This window comes from Pinus tabuliformis, chromosome 5_1 (genome assembly GCF_031772625.1).
Source record: "Pinus tabuliformis cultivar Carrire ecotype Pingquan chromosome 5_1, CPIR1, whole genome shotgun sequence".
Taxonomy (NCBI): Eukaryota; Viridiplantae; Streptophyta; class Pinopsida; order Pinales; family Pinaceae; genus Pinus; species Pinus tabuliformis.
This window is the reverse complement of record NC_142305.1, coordinates 292320469-292335994: the sequence shown is the minus strand read 5'-3', so window position 1 is coordinate 292335994 and position 15526 is coordinate 292320469.

Sequence of the window (15526 nt, the reverse complement as noted above, 5' to 3'; positions counted from 1 at the left end):
CTTCAAAAGCGGAACGTCGAAAAATTAGGTTTCAATCCCAGCAATACAAAATTATTGGAGATACACTTTATCGCCGGGGGCAGACTTAGTTTTTCGACGTTGTCTAACTCACGAAGAGGCTGAGAGAGTTTTGAATGATTGTCACTCTGGAGCATGTGGCGGTCATATGTCTGGGTATGCCACAGCTCAGAAGGTGTTGCGCGCTGGTTACTTCTGGCCATCTATGTTTAAAGATTGTATCATTGCAGTCCGGAAGTGCCACAACTGCCAAGTGTTTGATCGAAAGATGCGCGCACCACCTACTCCTCTCCACCCTATAATTGCCGTAGGTCCATTCGCCAAATGGGGTATCGAATTTATTACTCTTAACCCTCACTCGGCCGGGGGGCATGCGTATATCATCCTCGCGGTTGATTATTTCACTAAATGGGCCGAGGCGATGCCTACATTCGACGCAAGCAGCAAAACAGCTACAGTTTTCATATTCAATCATATAATAGCTAGGTTTGGTGTCCCACAAGCAATTATTATTGACCATGGGAGCCATTTTCGAAACACCATGATGACTGAACTTACAAGCCAACTTGGTTTGCGCCATGACAGCTCTACTCCTTATTATCTGCAAGCCAACGGTTTGGTTGAGTCTATCAACAAAGTTCTGGTTATCATGATCCGACGAACCATTGGTATTCATCGGTCGAATTGGCACAACATGTTATTTTCGGCGCTATGGGCATACCGAACCTCAGTAAAAACCTCAACAGGGTTCACTCCTTTCCAGCTAGTTTATGGCTTGGAAGCAGTGTTACCCATTGAATGTGAAATCCCATCACTTCAAATGGCTGTCGAATTACTTCCAGCTACTTCCGAAGAGGAGAAACGTTTATTGTACTTAGCTAAATTAGATGAGACTCGACGTGACGCTGCATTGGCAATCGAGACTCACGCGAAGCGAATGAAAGCTCAGTATGATAGAAATGTGACCCCTCGAAGTTTTTCGGAGGGAGACCTAGTGCTCTTATATGATCAAGCTAACGATAAGCTAGGTGCTGGAAAATTCGTTCCTATGTGGCATGGACCCTATATTGTAAAGCGAAAGCTAGCAAAAGGGGCTTATGAGCTAGTAGATTTTGATGGGGACTCTTTGGGTAAACCCAGAAATGGACTTTACCTAAAGAGGTATTATGCTTAAATGGTGGGTATGGAGAATTTTTAGTTAGGTTAGGTTTTCTTTCTAGCTAGTATGATTGTTAGTTAGTCAGTGTGCTTAGCTTAGTGAGTGTGTTTTTCGTCGTTATTCTGGCTTATCTTGGTTTTTCTCTTGATATTGTAGATGTCGACGCCCCTCCAAACATACATTGGATTTGCTGATGGTGCTTGTCGTAGTACACGGAATATCTCTTCCGCAGCTTGGGTTATCTATTCACCCTCTGACGAGTTAGTTTCTATGCATGGGGTAAGCCTCGGTCAAACAACGAATAACATTGCAGAATACAGTGCAGTGGTTGAATTATTATCCGAATCTATTTCATTTGGAATTCGACGTTTGATAGTGAGGTTAGATTCTGAACTTGTTGTATTACAGCTTAATAGAGTTTATGCCATTAGAAATCCTGTGTTATTAAGATTGTTTTTGAGAGTGCGTCTCTTGGAACGTGAATTTGATTACATTGAATATCAGCATATTCCAAGGTCCTTAAATACATTAGCAGATGCAATTGCTTCTCGAGTGTTGGACAAACATTTACGATAATCATGCAAGTAAATTTAAAAAACATTTCATCATACATGTTAAACAAGATGAGCCGGTAATAGTGATATATATATAGATAGAAGTGTGTCAAAAAACATACATCGTCTTCAATCATAGGTTGAAAAACACCTTATGATCGGCAAAAATGATAGAGTACAAAAAGTCAAAAATGTCACATGTGTCTACAAAGTGACTAGCCAATCACTGGTGGTGCTCCCTATACGACACCACTGCACGGGCTACCTTGCGCAAAAATCTCCTCAACGGTCCAGGGACCGCGACTACGTAGCGCTGAAGTCTGATAGGAATATCATCCATAGTAGTCTCAGGTATATCCACCGTTAGACGCTGTAGATCATGCTCCAACTCAGCTAGTACCTCTGCAGTCGCCGCGTCCTGTGGGGCCGGTACCGGTGCAACTGGATGTCTCCTCTCGAAAGGCCGGAGGTTGGCTGGACGCTGTGGACCAACATCTGCATTTTGAAAATTTTACTGTCAGTTTTGAGACGATATATATAAAAAAAACAAAAAAATACATAATTTGAAAACTCGTGAAAAATAAAGTACCTCTGTCATCCCATTGTTCTCCCTGTGGAAGAACCATGTCCAGATCACCTCGAAAATCTATTCCGGCATACGGAAAGTCCTGAATCGCAAACACCTGGTCCTCTAACCAGTGAAAATAACTGTCAGTGAATCGAACAACTGCCGCACCCTCGTCCGGATGCCGGGCCATCACCGCAACCCATCGTACCAGCTTTGGCTCCTGAGGACCCGAAATATCAACAGTGAGATGCTGAGGGATCAGCATTGGAATCCTCTCTAGGGCAAAGCTCACGACTATAGGCCCATATCCAAAGGTCTTTAGTCTCCCGGTATTTGCCCTGGTCAGTTGGGATTTCAAGTTAGCCGACAACACATCACACCAGTTGAAGATGGTGCCTTGGAGACAGTCAATTGCCATCCGAAATTGAGACCCAGTAGCAATATGTAAAGTGGCTGAGCCACAAATCCTGGTCACAGTGAAAGCTAAGACCATGAGTTCACGCCGAGAGACATATTTGATCTCTATGACTTTCTTATGGTCTCGATCAGGTAGGCACTAATATGCTCGGAGACTATCAAGGGATTGGCCACTCGGCCTAGTCCCAGCCAGATTGAGTTGCTCACCTCTGTTCGGCAAGCCAGTGAGAAAGTAAATATCAGCAGGCTCTATCTCGAGTTGTTGCCCGCCGATATAAAAGCATTGCTCTTGAACATTCCATCTCTCGACCAGCCACTCCAAGAATCTTACCTGAGCTCTCATGCCGGGTATGGCCCAGTATTTGTATAATCCACATCCTCTTAGGGCATCGAGGGAAGGTTGATAATTGATTGCAGCTTCATCAACCTCCTCATGCTCTCTTTCTCTCCAATCTAGCATGATAAGTTCCCTACACATGAACAAACAGGCATTAAAATAAATTTTGGGTAATTTCAATGGTTAATTTGGGAGCTTGGGGTTTCAAAATCCGCGTTTTGCGGAGGACGCACCCCGCGTTTGGCGCACACTTCACCGGGACGCAGGTGGCCTGAAGGTAACCTGCATCCCCCGACCTTTTCCCTGTGTAGGAAAAAGTCGGGGGACGCAGACCAGCCTTTAGGAAACCTGCGTCCCCCGCAGAGCGGTTTCCAAAACCCAAAACCCCCCAAAAATAAAAAATGAAACCTAAAATAAAATTCTAAACGGATGAAATTGACAAGGAGGATGTTGTGAAATACCTGGAAGAGACGGCGTTCGATTCTAACGGTCGGATTTTCCGCAGCGACCACGGGAAGTTTCTTGTCAAAAGCTCCTTTTTCAACCTCAACAGTCAAACGGTAAAAATGACATGGTAAAAAGTCTTTTTATAGGTTTTTTGGATGAATTTGTTCATTTTTCACCATGGAAAGATGTTTTTCGATGAATTTTTGCCTATCTTAAACAAGTATGAGTAATGTGTCGCTTTTGTGCAGGACAAAGGGACTTAGAGGGAAAATTGTCATTTTTTCACAAACAAAATATCAGAGTCATCTTTTAAGCCCTTTTCTGACTCCTAAAACATGAAAAGATTGCCGAGCGTTTCTTTTACACTCGTTAAAATAGAATTCAAAGACGGTCCCCTTATAGCTCTTTTCTGACCGTAAAATCAGGAAAAATTGCCGTGTTTTTGTCGTTTCAAACTCGATACGGAAATAAAACGATGTGTCCTTGATCACTTTTTACTTTTCAAGTCAGTGACACTAATTATGAAAGTACTCCTTGGTCGCAAGATCAAGCGGTTCCCCCAGGTATTATTTTATACTTTTTCAGGCTTGAGGGACACAAATTTACGAAAAAGTTCAACTTGGAGTTTTCTTAAGTTTTTCAGACTCTCTAAAATTGAAAAACGCCGAGTTTCTCCTATACTGGGCTCGTTAAACATTTCACAGTAAAGGACCTGTTCAATTACAAACAGGAACGAACCACTCCTTCCTAGGGTTCAAATCAAAACTGGGTTGGACTCATCCGAAGGATGAGCTTATAATCAAGCACATGTTATCCTCCTCAAGCTTGTTAAAAATAAAGAGGTACTTGCCAGAAATGGTGGGGGAAAAGAGAGAAGAATGAGCCTATTTGTTACCTTTTGTCTCAGAAGAAACTTTATTACCACTCTTGGACACGACACTTTTCATTCACCTGGGTTGGGAAATCCTTTACCTCACAGTTGATCAAACCACTTTTGAAAGTCTTCAACCGGGTTCTGGGGATTAACTTTGAGTTATTTAGCACCAAACCATCTGTCGTGTCATTATGTGTCCAAGAGGTCTGCAAACAAAACTTTCATCTGCAAAATACTTATCATCCATTTGACCATCCCTGAGTCAGTCCTTACAGCAACATTTCTTCAACTTGAACAATGATTTCGTGTTGTGGGCTTGCCTGCAACGGGTCACTTTCTATCGACATCAGCACATTATCTAGAGAGATGACTTAGAAATCGTCAGTACCTTGAAGTCTGCATGCATCAATGGCAGGTTTCTCGCCTTTGACGTCAGTTTACATCATTGACTTTCGATCAAAGGATTCCGTGAAATGTTCGACATCAACTCATTCATTCACATCTCATGGATTGTACTGGGTACTTTGAGAACCATTGACATTACTGGTGGTCTCTCTCATGCTTGTTAACAGTTCACATCATCGACTGGTAATCAAGTGGTTTCTACCATGTTCGACATCGACTCATTTATTCGCATGGCTAGAATCATACCAATTCGAGAAGTAGGAATGAAGACCCTGGATCAAATCTTTACCATCCAGGCTGCGAGGAATTTTGTATTCATTATCTAAGTAGACTAACCATAAACAGATGGCTGCGCCCATACTGTGTCTACAAAAGTCTATGATTATGATGTACTGCAAAATCATTTTTGTATCAGAGTAGTTAGTCTGTTAATTAAAATTTTAATCTGAGTATGGGAATGCCTACCTCAGTGATGATATAATCTTATACATGTATTTTGTGTTGAAAATTGCAGGTTCTGACCAGGTTCTCCATGAGATAATCCTCGAAATGATAAAGCGCTTCACCCTTCCTAGATAATACAAAACCCTAATCTATTCCAGGCTTCGCACTTTAGGGGGCAATCTGTTACACTAAAAAATGTCACCATGGCTATTTACAGTTGGTATGGCTCTATCAACAGTCATACTACCCTCTTGAGCAAGTCTTATGCCTCTTCTATTCATGTCAAACTCCAAGAAAGAGAGAAAGTCTTTATAAATATGTTTATCTCTGGGTACGCAGGTTCTCTCAAACCTTGCCTACGGGTACGCACCTATTGTTCATAAGGTCTGCGTCCAAGCACGCTCTGTATCTAAAGGGGCAGGTGCGTCCCTCTGAAAAGATTAAAATGTGCAAGTTTTATCTTCAAAAACTTACTTGTGGTCATTTCTAGAGCATTCTAGAAGGTTGTTTGATGTGTATTGAGCGCCTCTAGATGGTTCATGCACTCCTACCAAAGAGGAACTTATCCCATCAATAAGGGAGTGATCCCATCCAAAGAGGGGACTATCCCATTGATGGTGGACCTGATTAACTTCCTCTTGAGCACTATAAATACAGGCATTGGGCCAGAAGGAGAAGAGGTTGAAAGCTACAGATTTCTAAGGCTAAATGCTGCAGGAATTAGGACTCCCATTTAGCAGCTTGTGAGGAGAGATTTCCATCTTTACTTGTTCTATTTGGAAGTGGGTGAGCTTTGTCAAAGTAGAGGAAGACTCTTGTGGACCCTGGAAGGAGCTTGCACAACACCAAGGCTCAGGTTGTAATGGTTCCTTTTGATTACCTTTAATGCAAATTGGTCCATTCTTCTCAATAACTTGTTGTTTATGGGTTATTTCATGTACTCCTTGGTCTATGTGTTGAATATGCTTTGTTTTATGTTATAATCAGGTGATATTTAATTGTTTGACTGTTGGTGATTGCAGGTTTTGGAGAAAAGGAGGAGCTCATCCAGATCAACAAAGCTTGGACTTCTACAACAACATTTGGACAAAGGTAAGAATGAAACACTTGATTTCTCATATCATAATGTATGTTTAGAGAAGGATAGCTCCAGTTTGTTTCGTTTGTCATTAGAATGTCTTAGACTTCTAGGAAGGTCAGTTGTGTCCGCACCCTTGACTGATTCCGTGTGACAGTATGGAGTAGTCTTCTGTCGTGCTATACCACACTTGTTACAGAATTATTCAAATTCCTTGCTACAAAACTCTCCACCATTATCTATCCTCAACACCTTTATCTTCTTCTCTGTTTGGTTTTCCACCAAAGCCTTAAATTCTTTAAACCTATCAAAAACTTCAGATTTCTTATTAAGGAAATATATCCATGTATTCCTTGAGAAGTCATCTATAAATGATACATATTACACAGACTTACTTAGTGATGGAACCTTCACAGGTCCAAACACATCACTGTGCACAAGTTCTAATATATGTTTCGCCCTCTTACCACCAGAGGGGAAACTCACCCAATTCTGCTTCCCACATACACAATTTTCATAGAAATCAAAATCCGGAGAGATATTACTCGTACCTTCTACCATACCTTTACCATGAAGTATTCGAAGGCCCTTCTCTTTAATATGTCCAAGCCTTTGATGCCACAACATGGTCTTCTCTCCAAAGAACACTAGATTTTTTGCTCCACTTTCAGGAACCATGGAACTGTTGCACCCATCAACAACAGTGCTACCTTTCAGCTTGTACAGAGTTCCAATCCGAACTCCCTACATCAATACCAATGCTCCCCAAACCATCTTGTAGGTATCCTTCTCGAACACTATTTTTACACCTACATCATCTAGATTGCTTACAGAAATCTGATGTCTGGCTAATGCAGGGATATCCATAACACCCAGAAGTGTTCTAACCCTTCCACCTTGCAAATTCAACTTTACTTTTCCGCGACCAATGATTCTAGCCTTCCTATCATCCCCTAAGAAGACATCACCACCATCGTATTTCTCATACTCGCATAACCACTCTCTATGGGGAGTGAAGTGAAAGGATGCACCTGAGTCAATCAACCATGCCTCATGATCTACATGTGTACTTGAAGAAGCCAAGTACACATCCCCACCTTCATCGGAGGTGGTTTTCACCTTTGCAGAAAGAGCATCATCAGATCCCTTTCCTTTGTCAAGAGCTTTAGATTTGAAGTCCCTTTTGTAGTGCCCTTCCTTTCCACATTGCCAGTAAACCACCTTTAAAGGTTTTCCTAGAGATTTAGATCTCCCTCTAGATTTATATCTCCCACTCGAAGACTTATTTTTGTTTCTGTTATGGGACCGTCCTCGTACAGAAAAGGTATCACCATTCTGGCTCTCCATATTTTTTTGTCTCATCTCCTCCGTCAACAGGGATGATACTATTTCATCAAACTGCAAGGCAGTTGCATTGCTACCTATTGCAATAACCAAAATATCCCACGAATCTAGTAGAGAACACAACAAACTAATGCACTTATCTTCATCTAAAATTTTAATATCAACAGATAATAACTGACTTACCACAGTATTAAATGCGTTCAGATTCTCTATCACCGAGTCTCCATCTTTCGTCCTCAGGTTATACAACTTTTTCCGTAGGAATGGTTTATTCACCAGAGACTTAGATTGGTACAAAGTCCCCAACTTGTCCCACAAAGCCTTAGCTATGGCTTCCCCTGATACATTCAGCAATACTGAATCTGAGACACATAATTACATTGTGCTCTTTGCCTTCCAATCTAACTTCTTCCATTCTCATCGAACACTCTCGTTGGTTTAGTACCCAGATCTACCATGACCCATTGATATTTATCCACCAATAGATCCTCCATCTTGAGTTTCCATAACTAAAAACTTTGGCCATTAAATTTATTGATCTCTATCTTTCCACTGCTCACCATCCTCTTTCACCACCAGAATCAATCCTGCAGATCTCCCACTGAACAAGGTATACCACAGGCCCGAGCGAAACCCCTCAACAACAAAGGCATCCCCTTAAAGCCAAGATTGGCTTCGATACCAAATGTAGGTTTTAACCCCATACAAATGTCGGCCGGATAAATCGTTCTTGTGGACAAGACCGATCTCCCTAGTATCAACTGATATCTAGCGACAAGCAAGACAAGCAAATTATATCTTTCTCTAAATATTGCGATTTATAAATAAAAGCCAAGAGGTGTTTTAGACCCTACCTTAAGTCCAATGCTAGTTTGTGGCAGCCACACTTCGACCGTCCAAATGAGTTTCCTTTTAAAGAACCTACAAACACAAATAAGCACACATCAAATAACACCTGCATAGCCAATATAATAAATCATATTCATCATGATGATCAAGGAATTCATGAAATAAACCATATAAGACAACTTATTGAGAAAAATGAACTTGATTGTATTAACTTTAAACAAAGAAGAACTTTACAACCTTGGTGCCTTGATGCTGTACAAGCTCCTTCAGGGTCCAAGCAAGAATCTCCTCTACTTTGACAAGTTTCACTCTCTTCCCAATGAAGCCAAAAGGTATGTAATCTCTCCTCTCAAGCTCAATTAGGAAGTCTAAATTCCAACAACATTTACCCTAAAAAATATTCAGCTTTCAACCTCCCTAGCAACCAGCCCAATGCCTCATTTTATAGTGCAAAGGAAGGAAGTTACTAGGTCCACCTTCAAAGGGATAAGCTCCTCACATCAAGGGGTTAGCTCCTTTGGTTATGGGATGCATGAACCACTTAGGAGTGAACTTACCACCTCAAGATTCCTTCTAGAAGCATCCAGAATTAACCCAAAGTGAGTTTTTAAGAATAAACTTGCGCCTTTTTTACTTTTACAGGGGTCCACACCCTTTCATTCAGAGACAGAATGGGCAGGTCCGCAGGGAACATGACCAAGGGGTGCGGGACCGCAGGTAATGCTAAGAGAAAGTGCAGAACCAGAGTTTTAGAGATTTTCAAGGTCTTTCTCTCATTTTTCAAGGCTTGACATGAAGAGCTGAGGTTTAAGACTTGCATAGGAGGTAAGTATGAGTGGTGATAGACTCACACTGATTGCAGAATGCCATGGTGACAATATTTTGTGCAACAGATTGCCCCCTAAAGTGCGAAGTCTGTAGTAGATAGTATTTGTCATCTAAGAAGAGTGAAGTACTTTATCATTTCGAGGATCATCTTGTGGAGAGCCTGGTTGGAACCTGTAAAAAAAATCAATACAAAATATATATATGAGATCATATCACCGCTGAGGTAGGAATTCCCATACTCAGATCAAAACTAACTAGAAAACTAACTAAACTGCTCTGACATAGGAATGATATTGTAATACATTACAAGTATAGACATATGTAGACACAGTATGGGTGCAGACATCTGTTTATGAATAGTCCACTGTATAATGAATAACAAAATTCCTCGCAGCCTAGATGGTGGAAACTAGATCCAGGGTCTTGATTTCTACTTCCCAAAATAGTATGATTATATCCATGTGAATGAATGTGTCGAAGTCGAACATGGTAGAAACCACTTGATTACCCGTCAATGATGTAAACTGTTAACAAGTGTGAGAGAAACCACTAGTAATGTCAATGGCCCTCAAAGTACTCAATACAATCCATGAAATGTGAATAAATGAGTTGATGTCGAACATGTCATGGAATCCTTTGATCGAAGGTCAATGATGCAACCTATCATCGAAGGCGAGAAACCTGCCATTGAGGCATGCAAATTCCAAGGTACTGATGATTTCTAGATCATCTTTCTAGATAATGAGATGAAGTCGATAGAAAGCGATCCGTCGTAGGCAAGCCCACAACACGAAATCATAGATCAAGTTTGAAGAAATATGTTTGCAAGGACTGACTCAGGGATGGTCAAAATGGATGACAAATATTTTGCAGATGAATGGTTTATTTGCACTGACCTCTTGAACACATAACGACACTGCAAATGGTTTGGTGACAATTGACCCAAAGTTAATACCTAGAAACTGGCTGAAGACTTTCAATATGGTTTGATTAACTGTTAGGCAAAGGATTTCCCAACCCAGGTGAACAAAAAGTGTCATGTTCAAGATTGGTTGAAATGCTTTTCTGAGACACAAAGTATAACAAACAGGTTCATTTTCCTCTCTTTTCCCCCGCCATTTCTAGCAAGTACCTCTTTATTTTTGACAAGCTTGAGGATGATAACATTTTCTTGGTTATAAGCTCATCCTTCGGATGAGTCCAACTTAGTTTAAATTCGAACCCTAAGAAGGAGTGGTCCGTTCCTATTTGCAATTGAACAGGTCCTTTACTGTTAAATTTTAACAAGCCCAGTATAGGAGAAACTCGGCGTTTTTCAATTTTAGGGAGTCTGAAGAAAAACTTAAGAAAACTCCATGGTTGTCCTTTTTCGTAAATTTGTGTCTCCCAAGCCCGAAAAAGTATAAAATAATACTTGAGAGAACCGCTTGACCATTACGATCAAGGAGTAATTTTCATAATTAGTGTCTTTGATCCGAAAAAGTAAAAAAGCGATCAAGGACACGTCATTTTATAACCAATATCGAATTTGAAACGACAAAAATCCGGCAATATTTTCATGTTTATACGGTCAGAAAAGAGCTGTAAGTGGACCGTCTTTTTAATTCCATTTTAACGAGCTTAAAAAGAAAAACTCGACAATCTTTTCATATTTTAGGAGTCAGAAAAGAGCTTAAAGATGACTCTAATGTTTTTGTTGAAAATGATCAATTTTGCCTGAAAAATCCGATATTCTGCACAAAAACTCAAACATTACTCATACCTATTTAAAATTAATAAAAATGCATCGAAAAGTTACCTCTTTAAAGTGAAAAATAAACAAATTAAAAATTCATTTATTCAAAAAAGCTTATAAAAAGGGCTTTTGTAAATTAATTTTTACCGTTTGACTTCAGAGTGAGAAAAGAGAGCTTTTGGGTAAGAAACTTCCCGTGAAGATTGCGAAAAATCCGTTTGTTGGAAACAAAAACCGTCACCTCCAGGTAATCAACATCACTTTAATCTTGCATTTCAACCGTTTGAATTTTGTTTTTAGGTTTCTATTTTGATTTTTAGGAAGAAAATTAGGTTAAAAGACCGTTCGCGGGGGTCCACAGGCGTAGCATGCAAAACCTGCGGACCTCGACTTTTTCCATACAGGAAAAATCCAGGGGCCCACACCTATTGTTTAGGCAGAGTGTGGACCTACGCACTATCTCTAACTGGAGAGTGCGGTCCCTGTGACATAGGTTTTAAAACTTCAAATTCTTTAATTTCTGCCCAAAAACTTTGATTTAAGATGTTCTAATCCGCCTTTTATTTCAATGTAGGATATACATCAAGCTTAGCTGGCGGGAATGGTAGCACGAAGATGTGGATCTTGCCGCAATTAACCATCAATATTTGATCGATGCATTGAAGGCATGTGGGCTATTTAAATTCTGGGCCATACCTGGCATGAGGGCCCAAGTAGACTTTTTGCAGTGGCTGGTGGACAGATGGAATATACAGGACCAATGTTTCATTATTGGTTGCCACCAGCTCGAAATGGAGCCAGAGGATGTTTAATTTTTGACTGGTTTGCCTAGGAGAGGCGAACATTTGACTCTATTCGGGACTAGGCCAGGTGGTCAGTCTGTCGATAGTCTCCGGCTAGAGTTTTGTAACGACCAAACCAAGGACAAAGGGATTGATATCAAAACCATCTCCTGTCCTGAACTCAAAGTGATTGCATTTGCTGTCACCAGACTTTGCGGAAGCACAGCACTGCATATGGCCACCAGATCCCAAATGCGGATGGCGGTAGACTGCTATCGAGGCACCATCCTCAACTAGTGCGAAGCTGTGTTGGCTAATGTAAAAGGCCAACTAACTAGAGCAAAGAAAGGACAACTAAAAAGCTTTGGATATGGTTTCTTAGTTGTGAGCTTTTTTCTAGAGAGGGTCCCGATGTTGGTCCCACAACATCTTTTTGTTGGAGATGGACTTCCCCGAGAGCCCAAACTGATGCGTTGGGTTGCAGTTATGGCCCATCGTCCTGAGTATTTTCATTGGTTGGAGAACCAAATTTTTGCGATTTAGAATTTTCCTTATGCTGGGATGGATTATCGTGGTGACCCAAACATGGCTCTTCCACCAGGAGAGCAATGGGATGACTCAGGTAAAATCATTTTCAACATTTTCTAATTTTTTTTTTGTTTTGTTTTTAAATAGTCCAAAACTGATAGTAAAAAGTTTCAAATGCAGATGTAGGTCCACGACGACCAGCCACTCTTGGGCCCTATGAGAGGAGACACCCAGCTACAACAGTACGAGCCCCAGGGGACGAATCTACAAAGACCTTGGCCGAATTGGAAAACCATCTAGAGTGCTTGACAACAGATATTCCAGAGACTAGCATAGATGACATTCCTCTTAGGTTACAACGCTATGTGATTGGGGTCCTAGGACCTTTTAGGAGGTTCCTTTGTAGGGTGGCATGAGCAGTGGTTTCTTATCGTGATCATCACCAGTGATAGGATGATCGCCTGTTGTAGACTCATATGACATTTTTTCTTTTTGTACTATCATTTTGTTGATCATAAGGTGTTTTTCAACCTATGATCGAAGACGATATATATTTGACACACTTCTATACTATGCTATATCACTATTACTGGCTATCTTGCAAAACATGTTATGGAATGTTTTTAAATTTATTGTTTGATTATTGCAAATGTCTATTTAACATTCGAGAAGCAATTGCATCTGCTAATGTATTTAAACATCTTGGAATATGCTGATATTCAATATAGTCAAATTCACGTTCCAAGAGACGAACTCTCAAAAATAATCTCAATAACATTGGATTTCTAATGGCATAAACTCTATTAAGCTGCAATACAACGAGTTCAGAATCTAACCTCACAATCAAACTCTGAATCCAAAATGAAATGGATTTAGATAATAATTCAATCACTGCACTATACTCTGCAATGTTGTTCATTGTTTGACCGAGGATTACCCCATGCATAGATACCAACTCATCAGAGGGTGAATAGATAACCCAAGCTGCGGAAGAAATGTTCCATGTATTACGACAAGCACCATCAGCGAAACCAATGTATGTTTGAAGAGACGTCAACATCTGCAGTATCAAGAGTAAAATCAAGATAAGCAGGAATAATGACAAAAAGCACTCTCTAAACTAAGCACACTTTTCTAATCTAAAACAGACCAGCTAGAAAGAAAACTAATCTAACTAAAATCTCCACACCCAGTTTTAAGCATAATATTTCTTCAGATAAAGACCATTTCTGGGCGTACCTAAAGAGACACCGTCAAAATCTACCAATTCATAGGCCCCTTTTGCCAGCTTTCACTTAACAATAAAAGGACCATGCCACATAGGTACGAATTTCCTGGTCCCTAGCTTATCGTTTGCTTGATCATAAAGTAAGACTAGATCTCCTTCCGAAAAATTATGGGGTGTAACATTTTGATCGTACTGAGATTTAATACGTTTGGCATGAGTTTCAATTGCTATTGCAGCATCACGTCGATTCTCATCTAGCTGAGCCAAGTACAACAAACGTTTCTCCTCTTCGGAAGTGGCTAGGAGTAACTCTATGGCTATTTGCAGTGACGAGATTTCGAATTCAATGGGTAACACAGCTTCCAAACTGTAAACCAGTTGGAAAGGAGTGAAACCAGTTGTTGTTTTTACTGCGGTTCGATACGCCTAAAGTGCTGAAAATAACATGTTATACCAATTCGACCTATGAATCCCAATGATTCGTCGGATCATAATGACTAGAACTTTGTTGATGGCTTCAACCAGACCATTAGCTTGTGGGTAATATGGAGTAGAAATATCGTGACGCAGGCCAAGTTGATCTGTTAGTTCAGTCATCATGATATTTCGAAAATGACGCCCATGATCAGTGATAATTGCTTATGGAACACCGAACCTATTAATTATATGATTGAAAACGAAAATCACAACAGTTTTTCCGTCTGCTGAAAATGTAGGCATCGCCTCGGCCCACTTGGTAAAATAATCTACCGCAAGGATGATATATGCATGCCCCCCGACCGAGTGAGGGTTACATGTAATAAATTCGATACCCCATTTTGCAAAAGGACCGACGGCAATTATAGGGTGGAGAGGAGCAGGTGGAGCACGCATCTTTCGATCAAAAATTTGACAATTGTGGCATTTTCGGACCGCGTCAATACAATCTTTAAACAAAGACGACCAGAAATAGCCAACGCGCAATATCTTTTGGGCTGTGGCATACCCAGACATATGACCGCCACACGCTCCAGAGTGACAGTCATTTAGAACCCTTTCAGCTTCCTCATGAGTTAAACAACGTCAGAAAACAGAGTCCGCCCCACGACGATAGAGTGTATCTCCAATGATTTTATATTGTTGGGATTGGAAACGTATTTTCCGACGCTGAGATCGTGAAATTTCAGGTTGAAAAGATTGGGTTTGGAGATAGACGATGATATCTCCATACCATGGATCAATAATGCTGATAAGAAACAAGGATTCGTCCGCAATGGGCTCTTCCGCCATAGTTTCAGTATCAACATGCAGGAAATCACACATCAACTCCGCAAAAACTAAAGACTTCTTTGACTTAGACTTTTCAAATTCCAAGTCAAATTCCTGCAGGATAACAATCCATTTGGAATACTTGCCCCATAGCAACTGTTTGGTCAAATATAGATCATAGGGTTACAGTAAAAAATGACGGTAGTTTTGCGTAGTAAGATGTAATGACGAAATCTTTGGACAGCTTGAACAGCTGCCAAGGCCAATTTCTCCACATGTGAATATTTTAACTTAGTCGGATTCAAAGTTCGACTAAGGTAATAAATCACATGTTCACTACTGAATTCATCTTCCTGAACTAAGACCATCCCGATAGTGAAATGAGAGGCGGTAAGATACAAGAAGTAATCCTGGTTGTAGTTGGGAGGATGCAATAACGGTGCATGGGTCAACGCATTTTTAAGTGCATCAAAAGATTTGTCAGCTATCTCATCCAAATAGAATGGAGTATTCTGTTTCAACAACCTGGTAAAACCCTTGGTTATCTCGACGTAGTTAGGAATGAATCTACGTAAAAAGTTTGCTTTCCCTTGCAAACTTTGGAGTTGGCGAAGAGATGAAGGAGGAGGCAATTTGACAATAGCTTCAACCTTCAAGGGATCGACATGAATGCCGACTTCCGA